At 52.2% G+C, this 14,771-nt stretch overlaps 1 protein-coding gene across 4 annotated transcripts in view; it reads right to left on the bottom strand.

The window, feature by feature from the left end:
- CAPN5 (calpain 5) overlaps positions 1–9,409 on the bottom strand; it is a 56,613-nt gene extending 47,204 nt beyond the window's left edge. The window contains exons 1-2 of one of the 4 annotated variants that reach the window (XM_079103271.1): positions 8,559–9,409; positions 8,048–8,128 (exon numbers count right to left, since the gene is read on the bottom strand). The gene's annotated coding sequence lies outside the window, so the exon portion shown is untranslated. Of the gene's footprint in view, positions 1–5,942; positions 6,036–7,286; positions 7,468–8,047 lie in introns of those variants that run through there. The other 3 variants (XM_079103269.1, XM_079103268.1, XM_079103270.1) reach the window with 3 other exon arrangements.
- Between the last annotated feature and the right edge of the window lie 5,362 nt (positions 9,410–14,771).

Genomic DNA, 14,771 nt, shown 5'->3' with positions numbered 1-14,771 from the left:
AGGGCTGGGGATGTGGCTCAATGATTAAATGCCACAGGGTTCAATCCCTGGTACAGGGAAGGAAGGAAGGAAGGAAGGAAGGAAGGAAGGAAGGAAGGAAGGAAGGAAGGAAGGAAGGAAGGAAGGAAGGCAGGCAAAATAAAAAAGGGCTGGATGTGGCTCAGTGGTTAAGCACCCGGGAGGAGGCAGGAGAGCACTCAGAACAGCTGCAGGCTTAGGCAGGGCCTCAGGGAGCCTGGCAGGACAGGTCAGCAGGGCTGGGGATACTGGGCTGAGGGGTGTCAGCTCCCACTGGGGACAGGGGAACCAGGGGTCAGATGCTGATGTAGTGACCCAGTCCAGGGATGGCCAGTGCCAGGAGGGGGCCTGCAAAGGGTGGAGCCTCAGCCTTTGGTGGCTGACTGACAATCTGGGTTTCTGTTTGGGGGCTTTGTTGGTGGTGGTTTTGTTGTGATGGAACTGAGGACGCCCAGGGCCCAGGCCTGGTGCGTGCAGGGCAGGCGCTCTACCAGCCTAGCCCTGGCTGTTTTTGTTTTTCCCTTTTGATCCCCTGCCAACCTCCACTTGCTCCATTGGCCACCGTTTTAAGAACGTTTTTAAAGCGTGTCTGTGTTGTGTTGTGGTGCACTCTGGTCTCCCAGGACCCATCTCCATGTACCTATACTGAGGAACGATGGCAGGATGGGGAGAGGCGCGTGTGGAAGGAGAGCTGGCTCAGGCCGTCGTGTCTCTCAGCTCCGGGGCTCCGGGGCTCTGGCTCCAGAGCGAGGCGGCCAGGCCCCATGAGTCACTCCAGCCAACACCAGGAAGGCTGGCACCAGGGCTGGGAAATCCTGTCTTTCTTCTCCCTCCCCTCCTCTTATCACTTCTGTCTGTGTCCAATCCATTCTCCACCCAGCTGCAGAGCGACTTTTCAGACATACATCCAGGCAGATGGGGTGGGGCTGCGGCTAGGTGGAAGGGCACTCGCCCTGCAGGCACCCGCCTGCGCCCAGGCCAGCACCACCAAGAACAAAGCAAAAGATGCCAAGCAGGCAGCTCCCCCGGGGAGACAAGGAGCACCAGAGGGTAGGACCAGGCTATAGGGCCCCATCTGGTCCTGTGTGGATGGTGGCCCAGAGGCTCTGATGTCCCCCATAGTGTGAGGAAGGAGCTGGCCTCCTGGCCTGGCTCTGGGTGGCCCTGACTGAGTCATGACGCCTGAGCCCACAGCTGTTCCTGATTTGGGAACTGGGTCCTATCCAGGGTGTCGGGAAGAGGAGGGAGCTGGGAAGTGGATGTAGGCAGGATGACCCCGGAGAGGTTCCCGCGGGCCTTCGGCAGGGACAGAAAGAAGCCGCGAACCTGAAGGCTGGGGGCTTCCTACCCAGGCCCAGTCTCAAGTCTCAGGAGATGGGTTGTCATGGGTTTGGTACTCAGAGACCCACATCCCAAGAAAACCCTCACTGTGGGCAACCCAGGACAGCGGGTCACACTACAGTGGGGCCCCAAGGCCAGCGCCATGTTCTGCAGAGAAGGCACTGGGCTGAGGGGCAGAAGTGGTGAGCACTCCCAACAAGGGATTCTCTCTCTTACCAGGATAGAGTGAAGATGTGACATTTGGAGTCCAGGGCACAGGTGCCACTCACTCCCATACGGGGGACACAACTTGCAAAGATACTTGTTCAGATCACAAAAGCCACTCCAGCTTTATTGTACTGTGTGACACCGGGAAAGCCCGTGCCCTCTCTGGTCTCAGGCTCTTGCTGAGGAATGGTGGGGAGGGGACACTCCTTGCCCTTTTCCAATCTGGTGGGTCTGCCAACAGGACAGCCCTTTCCCCACTTCCTACAGAAGCACTGTGCCCCTAACACACCTGCCTCTTGGCTTCAAGGTTTAAAACCTGATGAACAATGGTACCCATTTCTCACACAGGAACACTGAGGTGCCATTCCTCAGAGCAAGTTCTGCACAACTGTAGAAATGAGTTGTGCTAACTGCAGAGGCTCAGAAAGAGAAGAGAAGCCCCTAGGGCAGAGGCAGCAGCCTGTCCCTAGGGACAAAGTGCTGCCCTGCCTGGCCCACCACCTCTCCCTCAGGACAAGATGGCGATCCCTCACCAACCCTGGAGGTCTCGCTCAGTGTCTGTCCCCCTATCCTCTTCATCCACATTTGCTCTGTGCCTGGACAAGTGGGCAGTGAGGAGTCAGACAGGGCACTGCCCTAGAAGTTGGCCTGGTTGGGAGATGGAGAGCCCAGGAAGCAGAGGGATCTGCTATCAGAGGGAGGGAGTCATTCAGACAGGCCTGGAAGGCTGCATGGAGGAGGCTGCATGTAAGCAGGCTCTCAACAGGTGGATTGCCCCAGGCATGGCGGCCCACACCTGTAATCCCAGGAACCCTGCAGGTTTAGGCAGGAAGACTGCAAGTTCAAGGCGAGCCTCAGCAACCGAGCAAGACCCTGTCTGAAAATAAAAAAATACAAAGGGCTCTTGATGTAACTCAGTGGTAAAGTGCCCTGGGGTTCAATCCCCAGGACCAAAAAAGAAAAAAAAAAAAAAGTGGGGGAGGTAGGTTGCAATTTTAAGAGATCAAAATGGAAGGTTTTGGGAAGAAAAGGAACCATTTAGGCAAGGCTGGAGGACAGGATGCTGAGAGAAGGAAGAAGGAAGTAGGTGCTAGCTCAGGAATGCTGGGTCACGAGCTGGGGTTGTGGCTCAGTGGTGGAGCACTTGCCTAGCACACGCGAGGCACGGGGTTCGAACCTCAGCACCACATTAAAAAAAAATTAATAAGTCAAAGAAAGGTATTGTGTTGACCTACCAAAAAAAGAAGAGAGAGAGAGAGAAAGAAAAAGAAAGAGATGTTGGGTCGTGGAGGGCCCTGAAAGCCAGGCTAACAATTTTGGAGTAGCCAGGTGTGGTGGCGCACATCTGTAATCTCAGCTACTTGGAAAGCTGAGGAAGCAGGAAGATCGAAAGTTCAAGGGCTGGGCAACTTAGAGAGACCCTATCTCAAAATAAAACAGCAGTGGTAAAGTACTTGCCTGGCATGTACCTGGCCCTGGGTTCAATTCCCAGCACCAGAAAGTTTAAAAATAAAAAGCGGCCCCTGGGAGAAGCAGGGCTGGTATGACATGGCCGAGGGGATGAAAGGGAGACCCCCGCGGGGCAGGTCCAAGACATGCAGCACAGCGGCTCTTTGGGATTGGCTGACCACGTCCAGGGACCAGCAGTATATTAGCGGCAACCCCAAGCTCTAAGCAGCCCTGCCCACAGCAGCTTTGAATGCCAATATCTCTTCTCTGTGCCTAGGCAGCGGGTCAATCGGAGCCTCAGAAGAGCAGGCTGGGGCAGAGATGTCCCATCCATGTGCCCATCCTCAGAGGGGGAGAGTGAACCCAGGGAGGGCAAAGCAGTCAACCTCTCTATCAAGTGAAGGTCTTTCCAATCTAGTGGTGCAGTGGACCAGGCCCTGCCTGCGGCCTCCCAGGCTGAGACACTGAGAGTGACCTCATGGGGTAACCAGAACTGTGACTCAAGAGGCCAGCAGCTGCGGGCATCAGGGGCTGGGCATGGTGCCTGCAATGATACAACTGGTCCCTGTGGTAGGCTGAACAATGACCCCAAAGATGTCCACGTTCAATCCCTAGAACCTGTGAGCATTGCTTTATGTGGCGCCAGGGACTTGCAGATGTGATTAAGGATCTTGAGATGGGGAAATTATCCTGGCTTATCTGGATGGGTTAAATGTAACCAGTGTCCTTACGAGGAAGGCAGGGATGGGCATATAGCTCTGTGGTAGGGTGCATGTTTAGCATGCACAAGGTCCTGGGTTCAATTCCCAGCATCACACAAAGAAAGGGGGCAGGGAGGACATGACTGCGGAAGAGGAAAAGGCAGTGAGCCGATGGAGTAGACACTGGGCGATGTGGTCAAAAGGACACCAGCAGCAACCAGACGCCAGAAGAGACAAGGAATGGATCCTCCCCTGCAGCCTCCAAAAGGAACCAGCCTGACTTTTAACCCCACAAGACTCAAGTTAGACTTCTTTTTTTGAGGCAGGGTCTCACTAAGTTGCTGGGGCTGACCTTAAACTTGCAATCCTTCTGCCTCAGCCTCCTAAGTTGCCAGGATTATAGGCATGTGCCACCATGAGCAATAGAGGCTCATGTTTCCACTGTGCCTGGCAAAACTTCCAAAACTGCAAAAGAATACACCTGTGTTGTTTTAAACCACTCGCTCTCTGGTGTTTTGTTACAGTAGCAATAGGCAAGAAACACTGTTCTTAAAGAGCAGTGGACAGGGGCTGGGGCTGTAGCTGAGTGGTAAAGCGCTTGCCTAGCATGTGTGAAGCACTGGGTTCGATCCTCAGCACCACATAAAAATAAATAACTAAAATAAAGAGCAGTGAACAGGTGGGAAATGGAGCCTGCCCTCTTATTCTGTTCAGGCAAGTCAGCAAGTGAGGAGAAAATCTATACCTTGAATTGCTCCAGCATAAAACAAAGTCACCTAAACATCAGTGTCTTAGTTACTGTTATTAGTAGCATATCACTTGAGTCCAGCACCAAGGCAGGTGCTGGCTGGACAGGGCCAAGTGGATCAGGCCAGCAGGCTCTCAGCTTTTGGCCCAGTGACAGGCAGCTGAGTTCCAATGGATGGGTTCTGGCCACAGGTCCCTTCTGCCACAGCTGACCACATGCTCCATTGTGGCAGAAAACCATAAGACATACCCACAAGCCACCCTTGCCTCAGCCAATGGCACCCCACACACCCAGGCCTGGGAAAGCTGGGGTCCCCACAAAGGTTGTTTGACAAGAGAATGGGGAGCAGTAATCCACCATTCCAGTCCAGCCAACACACACGCTACAACTCCGGTGTCCAAGACAACCTGGATTAGAACCCCAAAGGGACCTGGCCCACTTCGCCTTTAGTGAACAGGGAAAGGCAAGGCCTGAGGCCAAAAGGAAGTTTGCAGCTATCCCAGGGTGGCCCCAGCAACCCACAGAAAAGGCTGCAGAGATGCAGGTCTTGAAGGCTGGGCCTGGGGGACCACAGCAAGCCCGCAATATTGGACCCAGGCAGGGCAAGGAATGAAGGGGCAGAAAGGTGTCTGGGAAGACTGGAGGAGCTGCTGGCAGGGGCTCCAAAGGCACCCAGCATGTTTGCATAGGTGGGGGCAGAGACAGAGCAGGGCCTGAGGTGACAAGACTAGTATAGAGAGATCACCAGCGGCTGCCCGGGCTGCAGAGCAGCATGGAGAGGGGGTCGCAGACCCTGCCTTCCTCAGCCTGGGATGCCCAGGGCTCCCTGCCTAGCTTTTCATAGGGACCTTCACATGGCTCACTCAGGGAGCTCTCCACAGGCTTCACCTGGTCTCTTCCCAGGGGACAGGTGCCTTTGGGAAGGCCAGGGCACTTGGTCAGCCTGAGACACCCATGTGGGGGCCTGCAGGGATCGGCACTTCCCCTCATCCATTGAAGCCAAGAGGGGCTCCCACTCCAGTGATCCCTCTCCCTTCCACTCCAGTTCCAAAGTCTAGTCCTCCACCCTCCTCTCAGGGAAAGATAACGTGATCCTGACTGTCAACACCTATTAATAATAATGGCTACCAAACACCATGTACCTAGTAAAGTGCTTCCATGACTCCATCTTAACTTCTCCTCATCATCCCCCAAACCCCGTGATTACGCTGCGCATAGCCCCATATCAAACATGGGGAAACTGAGACAGGGGAGCATCTCGGCCTCAAGGTCACAGGCAGGAAGAAAGGCAAAAAGCCAGTCTCAGGGAAGAAAAAGACAGATCCTGCAGTTAGGAAGGGTGGTAGAGTGGCCTCCCTGTGCCCAGTGTGGGGGCAGGGCTTTGGGCCTATACTGGGAGCCTGCAGCGGAAGGCTGCCTGAATGGCAGCTGCCCTCACCCCCACAGTAGCCTAAGATGGCTGCTGTCCAGACACACACCTGACCTATGTAGTCCCAACCCGCTGGACAAGCATGCAGCTTCACACCTCCAAGCCTTTGCTTCCTGGGCCTCCAAAGTCCTGTCCTTTCTCTTCTGGGTGGACTTCTTCTAGACCCTGTTCTGATGACTCTGCAAGTGAACTGATTCCAGGCAAGAATCAGGCCCAGCCTCAAGGTCCAGGCCCTCTGGGTAGAGGCTTATCCGTTGACCCATCTGCCTCTTGGGTCAGAAGAGGGGCACTGCAGGGCACACTCTGCCAGAGCACCTCTTGGTGTGGCATGAAGCTCTGGCTTGGCCTGGGGCCGTAGCATCTAGACCCACCCTACCCCACCCAACCCCACCCAGTTCCTCTCCATCCCCACCCCAGGACTCTGGGACAGGAGCAAGGACCAGACCAAGGATCCTAGCAGGGCACAGTGGTTCCACCAGGAGGTCTCACACCATGACTCCCTCAGCACTCAGTTGCCCTCAGCTTTTGTCCCTCCAACACCAAGCACAGGGAGGAGAGCCTGGCTTGAGGCAGGTGGCCCTGGGTTCCAATGAAGGAGGTTCACGTCCCCTATCTGTGCCCAATTCTCCTCATCCGTATGAGATCTGGGACTGAAATCCACCACATGAAATGCAGCCAGCAGAGAACTTGGCACCTGTTAATGATCTTCAGTCCTATGTCACCTCTGGTACCGTAGGCAAGTCTCCCTAGGCCCCCAGTCAGGTGGGAACCTGGACAGGATCAAAGAAGAGCCATTCTCTCCTAGATCCCACCCCACCCCGCCCTGCCCCCAACGTCATACATCCAAGCCCAGCAGCCAAGGAGGCCCCCAAGCAACCTGGGAAGGTGGACCAAGAAGGGTCACAGGCTCTGACAGCTGGGGTCTTGGCCTTGCCCAAGCTAGGGTGGGGCGGGGGTTAAAAGGGGAATCCAGAGGGGTTGGGAGGTCGAATGGGTGGAGGGGATGTGAGGGGGAAGGGGAAAAGGGACTTGTAGGGAAAACGAGAAGAAACAGTCAAACCCGTGTGTTGAGTGCGCCCCAGCGCGTCTACACTAGGAAAGCACGTCGTCCCCGAGAACACCCAGGGGAGGTGAAAAGAGCCCCCAGCCGTGGGCCGCAGTTGGAGGTGAGGATGAGCCTTGGGGGCCCGGCAGATCTTCAAGGCCCCCGCCCCCTGGGCCTCCAGACTCGCGTTCACCTCACTCCCCCGTGTCCGTGGGGTATACAAGCCCCTACTCCGATCGTGCTCACCAGGTACGCACTGGCCGGCGCTGCACCGCACACACACCCCTGAAACACACACACCTAAGCTCGCGCGCTCGCACACGCCTCCCTCCGCGCAGCGCCTCCTACCTGCCGCGCCACCGCGGCTCAAGCCGGACTCCTGGATGTCGTTCACCGAGCGGGCACTGGAGCAAGACTGGACCGGCCAGCGCAGTGGCCTCCGGCTCTAGCACGAGCTGCAGCCGAGGCGGCCCTGGGGCGGGGGCTGAGCTCGGACTCGCGGGGTTCTACAGCCCGGACCAGCCCCGCCCCGCAGCCTCCGCCCATTGGAGGCCAGAGGCGTGGTCTCCAGTGGGGTAGGCGGGCGCGCAGGGATGTGCGCATGCGAACTGGCACCGCGCTGTGGGGCTGGCGCACCCGGAGGTGGTCGCAGAGTTTTTCCCGGGCAGTGGGAGGACGGTTCTGGGCCCCGCGCTAGCACGCGCCCACCATTCTCATCTCTAAGGGGTCCCCGCGCTTCCTCCTTCCCACCCTGTCTCTGTTCGCGGATAAGGAAGCACTCCTGGAAACCCTCCAGGGCCGAGCCCAGGGTGGCAACTCCCCGAGGGCCAGAGACTGGCCGCACAGCACTGGGTCGGGCTGGGCAGAAGTGCAAGACCCTCGGAGCGCGTGCAGAGGAAACCGACTGACTTTGGGGATCCATCTTGTACTGTGTGCCAGCAAGGGCCAAAGCAGGATGGCCGCGAGCGCCCCTCCCTTCCCCGTCTCCATCTTTACATTCATTTCCAAGTTTTTGGATGGAGGAGGAGAAATCCGGGTCCCCATGACACGCAGAGAGGCCCCTTGTCAAATGAAGCACGCTGGCTCCCCCGCCTGTACTGAGCACTTACCTGTGCTGATTAGACCGCAGCAGAAGGGGCCTGGATCCTGGGCTCAATCTGTGACAGTCTCCGAGAATACCCTGGAAATCACTAGGCCTTGGTTTCTTAATCTGTGAAATGGGGACACGCCAGGCTGTTGGGGGAATATGATTGAGAAGATTTATGGCTGACCAAGTCTAACATGCAGCGGGGGCTGGGGCTGGCTGGCATGGAGTCCTCCGCTCTGAGGTAGCAGAGCCCACGCTTACCTGACTTATCTGACCCAACCATCGGGGATCCTATCAGCCCACCTTGCAGGGGTGAAACCAAGGCCCACCCATCCTCCCTCCAGTTTGCCAGTCTTGGTCAAAGATTTCAGCAGCCTCAGTCACCCAGATTTCTCCCAGCTCTCCCCTCTGACCCCTTTGTCCCAGGCCGCTCAAATGTCCCACAAGTGTAGCTCAGGTGCAGCCCTTGGGAGCCACCTATTTAGCCAGAGAAGACTTTTTGAATATGCAGCTGATGCCTACCACCCAAGAACAATGTTCCAAAACTGTAAGCCATATCACTCTCCCATGTCCTCCTAACCCTAAAACACTGCCTGTACTGAGTGAGCCCCCCAAGCCCCTGAACACTCAGCTCAGGACTCTGCTCCCCACCTCAGCCCCAGATCACTGAAATGCTGTTGCAACCTCCTCTACACTGCCATATCCTGGGCCCCAGCAACAAATCGGATCCAGTCACTCTCTCCAAAAACCAAACAGAAAAGGTAATGGTGAAAAGCAGGAAAGGAACTTTAGTTAGTATGGCCATACTGGGAAGGCCAAGAGAGATCCAGCATCTCAGCCCTGTCTTCAGAGTGCTGATGGGAGTGTTAAGTTTAAATAGAGGAAGAACTGGGGCAGGAGATGAAAGTATGCATAATTAAGAAGTGTTGGTCAAACTGTGGTCCAGTTCATCATTATCCAGTTCTGATTTTCCAGGCGGCTTCAGAAGTCCTTATCACTTGAGTGGGCAATCTTCATTTGCTTCTCAGGATGTTTATCTATCAAAAGTGTGATCCTGGAAGGGGGTTTGATCCCAGGAAATGGTGGCTCCTGCTTAGGGGGTCAGTCTCCTCCTGCGGTGATGATGTGCCTACAAAACTCCATTATTCCTGGAAGTTATAGGGCAATGACTAGGCCCACTCCAGGAGTCTGAAATGATGCTGTAAACCCTGCAAATCTTGCCTTAGTCTTGGAAGGATATGAGATACGTTAGGTGAATTTGGGGTTAATAAATTTTGTATTACCAGTTTTTAGGTGATCACTCCTTAAATGACCCACATGCCTACCTGCAGAGCTGAGCAGGTCATGAAGTGTAAGGTAACAAAGGAGACAGGGCTGGGGTTGGGGTTCAGTGGTAGAGTGCTTGCCCAGCATGTGTGAGGTTCTGGGTTCAAACCTCAGCACCACATAAAAAAATAAACAAAATAAAAGGTATTGTGTCCATCTGCAATTAAAAAAGTTTTAAAAAAAAAAAAAAAAAAAAAGAGGAGACAGACAAAATGAAGGCAGAGATGCTAAACTTTATCCTGCTTTTAGTTACCTATTGGGCATCTGCAGGCTTAGTTAGTCACTGCTTTTAGACAGCCTCTGTAAGTCCCTGTCAAATGCTACCATCTCCACAAAACCCTGCTGCCTTTTCAGCCTTCCCGCCCTGGTCATGGTCCTCCACTCATGCTGCCTCTCTTAGAGTTGGTGGCCAGGTCTTGGCTTCCCCAGTGAGGCCAAAGCTCCTGGAGGACAGAAGCAGAGGCTCGTTCTCAGGGAGAGCTAAGCAGATCTGGACTCCAGTTCTTGCTCAGTTACCAGCTATGTGGTCTGGGCAAGTCCTCTATCCTTTCACAGCCTCATTTTTCTTGTCTGTAAAACAGGCTTCTTGAAGAGCATGATGATCATGCACAGGTAAGTCCTGGGGCTTGATAAAGTGCCCAGGCATAGGATAGCGGGTAGCATTGCCTCTGGGTGGGGCAATTTCCATATGTTCCAAGGTGGAGTTGGGTTGTATCTGAAAAGTAAGTCTCCCTCAGCCCACAAAACAGCAGGGATTGGCCCCCTCCATAGCTCATGTTGGAGATATCATGTAATGATTGCAAGCATGGGCTCTGCCTGGACTCATATTAACCATGTGACCTTGGGTGAGTGACCCAACCCTGCTGTAGAACCAGCACAGTACCACCCATACCATGAAGTTGTGGGGACTGACTGGGAGGGAAATATAGAAAGGGCTTCGACAGCCTGGGCAGGATCGCAAGCAAGGAGGTTGGTGGCAGGGCCAGACCAAAGGAGCATGGAGAGGGTCTTCCAATGAGGTCAACTTCCTGCTTGACAAAAGCACTTGTGGGCACAAGCAGGGGACCTAATCAGACAGACACTTCCATATTTGTGCCCCTAGGTGGGGGATCCACTTAAAAAAAAAAAAATAGATGTGTGGACCCAGGGGGCACCAAGGAATGATAGTAAGGAGCGTGTGGACAGGGGAAGAGATAAGGAAAGGGGGAAAATCCCAACACTATAAAGAGAGAACAAACCAAATGCCCCCATGGGACTCCCAACTCTGGGGTCACTTCTCTTTGAATAAGTCTGTCTCTGTTGCTTTTGCAATAAACCTGCTGCTTGCTTGTCATTTCTGTCCTGTTCTTCAGTTCTTTGCTGAACAGAGACAATGAACTCAGCACCCCTAGATGGTAACACCTGTTCGGATTCATGTGGAGCCCTTATAGTGACCTTTGGACATTGTTTTCATCTAACCCAACCCCTCAGTTTGTGAAGACACTGGGTCCCCAGCAGCAGAGGCATGTAGGTATGACTAGCTGGAGTCCTAGTCACCCTAGAGCATTAGGACTGAAAGGATCCGCCTTGGAGTCCCTTTCTGGCAACTTCCACCTTCTCTAACAGATGAGGACAAAGGCCTAGAGAGATAGTGGCCTGTCAGGAACCCGAACTGGTGTGTGACGAGCCAAAAATTGGCCCTGCTCCTGGGAGAAAGGATAAGCCAGGAAGAGCCAGGTCTGCCCAACAAGTTTGGGGAAGGGGTGGAGCCTTGATGCTTTAGCCCCAGGATACTGCTGGTAGGTTTTTATAAGCTTAGTCATCTAGGGGCGCCATTAAAGTCATGATGTGTAGGTGCCTTCCCATTTAATTGTCACAACCACCCGGTGCAGGATCCCCACTTTGCAGATGACATAACTGAGCCTCAGGGAGATACCCCAAGTCATACAATTACTAATTGCCAGAACTGGGGTCCAAGCTCACCCTGACTTCATCTATACTGCCTACACCCTTCCCAGGGAAAGGCTATTTCTGTAGGCTCCTTGAGTCGTGTGCGATCTTTCCTTGAATCCCCATGACTGGGAACATATTTTCTCACAGGACAGCCATGTATCCTCTACTTGGGGAGTCTTTTGTTCCCCAGAGCTGACCCACCCCTTCACCCATCTCTTTCGGGGTCTCTGCCGGACTCTACCACCAATTCATTTCAGAGCCTGGAGACAGAATCTTCTCCGTTCTAAGCCAGAGAACCCCTATCCACACTGCTGCTGTGTGTAACAGAGGTTTCCAGGTGAAAAATATGTTTTGACTATTTGCTTTTATTTTTTTGAGATGAGTTCTCACTCTGTTGCTGAGACTGACCTTGAACTACTGGGCTCAAGTGATCCTACTACCTTAGTTTCCTGAATAGCTGGGATTACAGGCTGAGGCTCTGTACCAGGCCTAATTTTATTTTTTTATTTTATCTTTTTTTTTTTTTTTTTTTACTTTCAGCAACCAACCCATCAAGCCATATATATATATATATATATATATATATATATATATATGTAAATAAAACCAGGGATTGAACCCATGGGCACTCAACCTCTGAGCCACATTCCCAGCCCTTTTTTGTATTTTATTTAGAGACAGGAACTCACTGAGTTGCTTAGAGCCTTGCTAAATTGCTGAGGTTGGCTTTGAACTTGTGATCCTCCTGCCTCAACCTCCCAAACTGCTGGGATTACAAGTATGTACCACCAGGCCCTGCCCATCAAGCTATTTTTTAGAGCCCTACAGGAAGTTCATTCCCATGGAGAGTGGCTCAGAGAGGTCTGGTGGAATATTAAGGTAAGCATGTTAGCCAGTCCCATTTAGAAGCTCAGGCATGGGGTCCAGTGAGACATAGAGCTTCCAGTGGGAATGGCTGCTGACAGTATTCTCCTAGGGGCCAGGAAACAGGAAGGTCATGTCAGACTCCAGTGCAGAGCAGGTGTCATACATAAGAGGGTGTGGAGGACAAAATGACCTTTAAGTTGCCCTCAATTCCATTCCTCTCTGAAGCACTGCTTACATATTTTTTTTACTAACCTGGATAGTAAACACTAAACTGGGCTGGGGATGCCGCTCAGTGGTAGACTGCTTGTCTAGTGTGTGAAGGCCGTGGCTTCAATTCCTGGGGTTGGGGGTGGGGAGAAAGAAAGAATGAAAGAGTATCTAGAGTATGCTTCTCTCATAAGAACACACACACAACAACAACAAAAGAACACAATCTGCTCATCTGTGTAAAGGAATACAGAATGGATAGATCAGAACTAAGGAGACTGGTTACCTACTGGACATGTGGAAAGAAGCAAAGAATGGGAAAGGAGGGAGGGACACTTCTCTGACTATATCATTTTTAATATATTCACAAAATTGTGCAACTGTTACCACTAATTTCAGGCAAGCGGGCATGGTGGTGCATGCCTGCAATCCCAGGGACTTCAGAAGCTATGTCAGGAGGATCCCAAGTTCAAGGGCAGCTTTAGCAACTTAAGGAGACTCTGTCCCCAAAAAAGGTTGGGGGTTGGGGCTGGGGATGTAGCTCAGCACCCCTGGGTTCAATCCCAGTACCCCCCAAAAATTGTTTTTTAGAACATTTTTATCATCCCTAAAGAAGCCCAGTACCTATTAGCAGTCGTTCCTCATTCCTTCCCTACACCTCATGGCAACCACTAACCCATTTTCTGTCTCTAGGGGTTGGCCCATTCGGGACGGTTCATATAATCAAATTATACAACCTGTGGCCTTTGTTTCTGCCTTCTTTCACTTCACATGATGTTTTCAAGGCTCGTTCATGTTGTAGCATGAATCAATACTTTATTCCCTCTTATGGCTGGATAATAGTCCATTTTATGGATATTCCAGATTCTGTTTATCTATTCATCTATTGGTGGACATTTGGGATTTTCCAGTTTTCGGCTACTATGCAAACAGTTACTATGAACATTCACATGCAAGCTTTTGTGTGGACATCTGTTTTCAATTCTCATGGGTATACATGGGTATATCTAGGAGTGAAATTGCTGGGTCCTGGAGTGATTCCATGTTTACTTTTTTTTTTTCTTTTTGGTGCTGGGGATTGAACCAGGGCCTTACCCATGCTTAGCATACACTGAGCTACACCCTTAACCCCACCCCCACATTTAACTTTTTTGAGGAACTGTCATACTGCTTTCCAAAGTACTGGGATTGATGTAAAACAGAAGAATGTGTGTGTGTGTGTGTGTGTGTGTGTGTGTGTGTGTGTACTGGGGATTGAACTCAGGGGCATTTGAACACTGAGCCACATCCCCAGCCCTATTTTGTATTTTAATTAGAGACAGGGTCTCACCGAGTTGCTTAGCATCAAGCTTTTACTGAGGTTGGCTTTGAACTTGAGATCCTCCTGCCTCAGCCTCCCGAGCAGAAGAAATTTTCAAAAATAGGTAGCCAGGAGATGTGAAGGAAGGACAAGGAAATAAAATTGTCATCAGAAGTTCTGTGGCTTTTCCAGGCTGTCACTCCCTCAGCCTGTCTAGCTCTCAGTTCTGTCACTCTCAGATTCCAGAGAAATCTATAAATCTGCCTTATGCAGTGTTAATTAGCCCATCAATAAATGGATTAAGCCTGGCGCAGTGGGACACTTAAGTAATCCCAGCTGCTAGGGAGGCTGGGGCAGGAGAATTGGAAATTCATAGCCAGCCTCAGCAATTTAGGGAGACCCTGTCTCAAAATAAAATATAAAAAGAAAGCACTGGGGATGTGGCTCAATGGTTCAGTGCCCCTGGGTTTAATCCCGACACACACACACCACACAAAGATTAAGCAAACAGAGATACCATATTTGTAGAAACCTACAATCTAGGGAATTTTTCAGCATTTTCTGTTGGTCAGTCTAAGGATACTAAGAATTACCAGCCCACCATAAGCCATCTTGAGATCACCAGACTGGTGTCATCCCCATAAACCTCGTACTCACCTCTTACTAAGTTTCCTTTAAAAGAGCATCCTGGAACCCTAAAAACACATCTCTCATTCTCCTTAAATATGGAATTCTTGCTTTCCTAAATAAATCTCTGTGCCTCTACTAGATGTGCTCACATTCTTTTCCATCCTATATGTCAAGAATCCCAGCTGTCCTGAGTCAGTTTCCCTGCTCTCCCTGCCCCAAACTCCTCAGGACCTTTTTCTGGAGATGTATCTTCTCCCATGACAGGACTGTCCACTTAGATTCTCTCTTCTGAGCCCTGTAAGTTAATGGCACAGACCCCTGACCCCTGGGGCAAGGCTGAGCATCCTGCCCAAGGACCAGACAGTGGAGGGAACAGGAACCTGTTGGCTACCAAGATGGGACTGCTGAGTCTCAAGCTTCTCTGGATTCTCTGGTATCCAAAGAGCCAGAGCCAGTGGGCCAGGTAGGGGAGCAAGGGTGGGCT

This window comes from Sciurus vulgaris, assembly GCF_902686455.1.
Source record: "Sciurus vulgaris genome assembly, chromosome: 11".
Lineage (NCBI taxonomy): Eukaryota > Metazoa > Chordata > Mammalia > Rodentia > Sciuridae > Sciurus > Sciurus vulgaris.
The sequence above is the reverse complement of the archived record's forward strand: the minus strand, read 5'-3'. Positions and strand labels throughout refer to the sequence as shown.